The sequence below is a fragment of the Eptesicus fuscus genome, chromosome 3, assembly GCF_027574615.1.
Source record: "Eptesicus fuscus isolate TK198812 chromosome 3, DD_ASM_mEF_20220401, whole genome shotgun sequence".
Lineage (NCBI taxonomy): Eukaryota > Metazoa > Chordata > Mammalia > Chiroptera > Vespertilionidae > Eptesicus > Eptesicus fuscus.
Window position 1 is genome coordinate 81,400,278 of NC_072475.1, and position 5,398 is coordinate 81,405,675.

The window sequence follows — 5,398 nt, forward strand, 5'->3', positions numbered from 1 at the left end:
TTGACAAACCTTTAACCAGACTCATTAACAAAAAAAAAGAGAGCAGACACAAATAAATAAAATCATAAATAAAAGAGTAGAACTAACAACTGACTCCACAGAAATACAATGGATTGTAAGAAAATATTGTGAATAACAATTGGACAATCTGGATGAAATGGATAAATTCCCACAAACATACAATCTTCCAAAACTGAATCAGAAAGAATCAGAATTCTGAATAGACCAACTGCAACTAACTGTATTGAAGCAGCAATTTAAAAAGTCTCCAAACAAAAGTCCTAGACCAAATGGCTTCACAGGTGAATTTTACCAAATATTCAAAGAAGAATTAACACCTATCCTTCTCAAAACTATTCCACAAAGTCAAGAGGAGGGAAGACTCCCAAGCTCATTTTACAAGGCCAACATTATCCTAATTCCAAAACCAGACAAGGACACTACAAAGAAAAAGAAATTAAAAACCAATATTCCTGATGAACATAGATACTAAAATCCTCAAAAAAATATTAGCAAACCAAATCCAGCAATACATTAATAACATAATATACCATGATCAAGTGGGATTTATTCTGGGGATGCAAGGCTGGTATAATATCTGTAAATCAATAAACATGATACATGAAATAAACAAAATGAAGGATAAAAATCACATGATCATATCAATACATGCAGAAAAAGCATTTGATAAAATCCAATACCCATTTATGATAAAAACTCTCAGCAAGTGGCATTAGAGGGAACATACCTCAATGTAATTAAGGCCATGTATGATAAATCCACAGTCAGCATCATATTCAATGGGCAAAAACTAAAAGTGTTTCCCTTAAGATTATGAAAATGACAGGGATGTCCTCTTTCACCACTCTCATTCAACACTAGAGGCCTGGTGCACCAGTGGGGTCCCTTGGCCTGCCCTGTCTCCTCTCACAATACGGGACCCCTTGGGGGATGTCGGACTGCCAGTTTCGGCCCAATCCCTGCAGGCCAGACTGAGGGACCCCACTGGTGCACAAATCCATGCACTGGGCCTCTAGTATGCATATAAGATCTTTGGTTAATCTCTTCCCACCCTCTCCTTCCCCCTTCCTCCTGAGATTCATCAATCTGTTCCATGTTTCCATGCCTGTGCATTGAGTGTCTGCCCCCTGGTGGTCAGTGCACACCATAGCTACTGATCGAACAGTGGAATGGTCACTTAGGCTTTTATATATATAGATAGTACTGGAAGTCTTAGCCACGGCAATCAGATAAGAAAAAGATATAAAAGGCACCTAAATTGGAAAGAAGGGAGTAAAACAGTCATTATTTGTTATACTGTATATGAAGAACCCTAAAGATTCCATCAGAAAACTACTACAACTGAAAAATGAATTCAGTACAGTAGCAGGATACAAAATAAATATCCAGAAATCAATTGAATTTTTATACACCAATAATGAACTATCATAAAAGGAAACTAAGAAAACAATCCCATTCACAATTGCTTCAAAAAGAACAAAATACCTAGGAATAAATTACACGAAGGATGTAAAAGACCTGTACTTGAAAAACTGTAAGACACTAAAGAAAGAAATTTAAAAAGATACAACTAAGAGGAAGCATATCCCATATTCATAGATAGGAAGAATTAACACATTACAGACGGATCACAAGAATTTTCATTTCATATTACACAGTGTTTTACAAAGTATCATACTTTAAAAAGATATTAGCTTGTAAGAACATGTAATAAATAACTTCAAAATGCAATGGGCATTTAACTTTAAAGTGTGCCTTTAACATTTATGTAAAACGTTTTTTGTGATCATTAGAAACTTATCTGGCCACTGGGTAAAGCTAGCAATAAAACTACTGGTCCGCAATGTGTTAACATCATTAAAATTTCCATAATACTGAAAACAGTCTATAGATTCAATGCCATTCCTATCAAGATACCAATGGCATATTTTATAGAACTAGAACAAATATCCCAAAAATTCATGTGGAACCACAAAAGACCCTGAGTAGACATAGTAATCTTGAGAAAGAAGAACAAGTTGAAGGAATCACACTACCTGATATCAAACCATACTACAAGGGCATAGCAATCAAAACAGCACAGAAACTGGCATAAAAACAGACATATAGATGGAACAGTCTAGAGAACCCAGAAATAAATCCATGCTTTTATGGCCAATTAATATTCAACAAAAGTGACAACTATGTACAATAGGGTAAAGATAGTCTATTCAATAAATACTATTGGAACAATTGGACAGATAGGTGCAAAAAAATGAAAAATTAAATTAGACTACCTTTATAAACCATACACAAAAATAAACTTAAATAATGTAGGTTACAATCCTATCTAATAAAAGAGTAATATGCAAATTAACCATCATTCTGCCACACCCACCAGCCAATCAGGAGTGAGTATGCAAATTAACCCAACCAAGATTGCTGCAGCCACAGAGAGATCAGGAGGGAGGCTTGGGTTTCCCCGGTGATGGAGGAAGCCAAGCTTTCTGCCCACCCTGGCTGGCCCAGGCCTCCGCTTAAGGCTACAAAGTTTCAATTATAGAAGATAAATAAATCCCAACAGAAATGGCTGCTGCCATGGAGCGAGCAGAAGGCTTGGCTCCGCTCCAGGCTACAAAGTTTCAATTACAGAAGATAAATAAATTCCAGATACCAGGGCTTCAGCTTGGGTCACCGGAGGGCGTTGCTGGCCTGCAAACCACCACAGGCCCCTCACCCAGGCCACCCCTCACCCCAAGGGAACCCCCACCCTGATCTGGGACACCCTTAAGGGCAAACCAGCTGGCCCCCACCCATGCACCAGGCCTCTATCCTATCCAATAAAAGAGTAATATGCAGATTGCCCATCACTCCAACACACAAGATGGCTGCCCCCATGAGGTCAAAGATCCTGCCCCCATTGGACACAAGATGGCCACTACAAGATGGCCAGCAGGGGAGGGCAGTTGGGAGGGACCAGGTCTGCAAGGGAGGGCAGTTGGGGGCGATCAAGCCTGCAGGGAAGGGAAGTTAGGGGTGACCAGGCCGGCAGAGGAGGGAAGTTGGGAGCAAACAGGCTGGCAGGGAAGGAGTTAGACATCAATCAGGCTGGCAGGGGAGTGGTTAGGGGGTGATCAGGCTGGCAGGCAGAAGCAGTTAGGGGCAATCAGGAAGGCAGGCAGGCGAGCAGTTGGAAGCCAGCAGTCCTGGATTGTGAGAGGGATGTCCAAATGCCCGTTTAGATCAGGCCTAAACGGGCAGTCAGACATCCCTCAAGGGGTCCCAGATTGGAGAGGGTACAAGCTGGGCTGAGGGACACCCCCCATGCACGAATTTCATGCACCAGGCCTCTATTACCATAATAATCCTAGAAGAAAACATATTGGCAGTAAAATCTCAGACATTTCTCATAGCAATATTTTTTCTGATATGTCACCTCAGGCAAGGGAAACAAAAGAAAAAATAAACAAATGGGACGATCTCAAACTAAAATATTTTGCATAGTAAAGGAAACCATCAACAAAATGAAAAGACAACCCACTGAATGGGAGAACATATTTTCCAATGGTACATCTGATAAGAGGTTAATATCCAAAATTTATAAAGAACTTATACAACTCAATACCAAAAAACAAACAATTTAATTTTTAAAAATGGACAAAGAACCTGAATGCACATTTCTCCAAAGAGAACATACAGATGGCCAATATATATATATACACACATATAAAAATATGCTCAACATCACTAATCACCAGAGAAATGCAAATTAAAACCACAATGAGATATTGCCTCACACCTGTCAGAATGGCTATCATCAATAAGCCAACAAACTAGTGTTGGCAAGGATACATAGAAAAGGGAATCCTTATGTACTATTGGTGGGAATGCAGATTAGTGCAGCCATTGTAGAAAACAGTATAGAGTTTCCTTAAAAAAATAAATAAAAAACCGAATTGTCTTATGACAGAATATATTACCAGCAATTCCACTTCTGGTAATATATTCAAAGAAACCCCCGAAACACTCATTTGAAAGAATATATGCACTCTATGTTCATTGCAGCATTATTTACAAAGGCCAACATTTGGAAGCAGCCCAAGTGCCCATCAGTAGATGAGTGGATAAAAAAGCTTTGGTACATTTACACAATGGAATACTAATTGACAGTAAAAGAAGAAGAAGAAGAAGAAGAAGAAGAAGAAGAAGAAGAAGAAGAAGAAGAAGAAGAAGAAGAAGAAGAAGAAGAAGGAGAAGATCTTACTTTTTGTGACAGCATGGATGAACCTGGAAAGTAGTATTATGCTAAGTGAAATAAACCAGAGAAAGACAAATACCATATGATTTCACTTACATGTGGAATCTAATGAAAGAAACAAATAAAACAAAATAGAAACAGACTCATGGATTCAGAAAACAAACTGACAGCTATTAGAGAGGAGGGTGTTGGAGGGATGGATGAAATGGTGAAGAGATTAAGAAAGACAACTCATAGACACAGACAACAGTATGGTGATTACCAGAGGGAAAGGGGGATGGGGAAAGTAGAAGAGGGTAAAGGGAGGATAAATGGAGATGAAAGGAGACGCATAATACAATATACAGATGATGTATTATAGAATTGCACACTTGAAACCTATATAAGTTTATTAACTAATGGCACCCCAATACATTCAATAAAGTTTTTAAAATAATAATTTTAAAAAGAATCCCAGGATTTTTCCTCCTGTGTGTTTTCACCTTGCTCCTTCATGCTCCATGATGCCTGCTGAAGTTGTAAGTACAATGAAGCCTATCTAACAGCTGGGAGCAGATTGTTCCACCATTTTTCTAGATCTTTGAGTTGCACACCAAATGTCAGGCTAATTCTCCACACTTGTTTAACCTGCCCATGAGGTTCATAACAATTCTCTCCACTCTGTGATCATCAATAATTTCAAATTTGCCAATGTAACCATGCTTTATCATTACAGTTAGGAACCAGAGGGTGACGTTGGAGCATTGCCTACTAAGCTGGCATTTGCCTCTTTTTTTGGTATTGTTGATACTCTTTAGAGCCTCAGCCAGGACATTCATGCGCATCATTATGGCGGCACAGAAAGAGGAAGGGAAAAGGACTGGAGGGGCAAGCACACAGAGTTATAACAACTGGAGACACTTTCAACAGCTCCACTTCATTCGCACAAGGCTTTAGGTGCTCATTAATTAATTCATGTTTTGAAGGTTTTCTGTGGGCCAGAATGTTGCTAGGCACTGGGAATACAATGGGAAGACAAAAACAGACAAACGAACAGACAGTGAGATAACATGAAAGAAGAAAATAAACAGCATCTGCCCTTGAGGAGCTTTTAGTCTGGTGCATGCGGTCCTGCAGAGCTTCCTACAAGGATGGAAACGC

General features: G+C 39.2%; 1 pseudogene; it reads right to left on the bottom strand.

Moving 5' to 3' along the window:
* Positions 1-4,706: 4,706 nt before the first annotated feature.
* Positions 4,707-5,088, bottom strand: LOC103302608 (40S ribosomal protein S15a-like; annotated as a pseudogene).
* Positions 5,089-5,398: the final 310 nt, after the last annotated feature.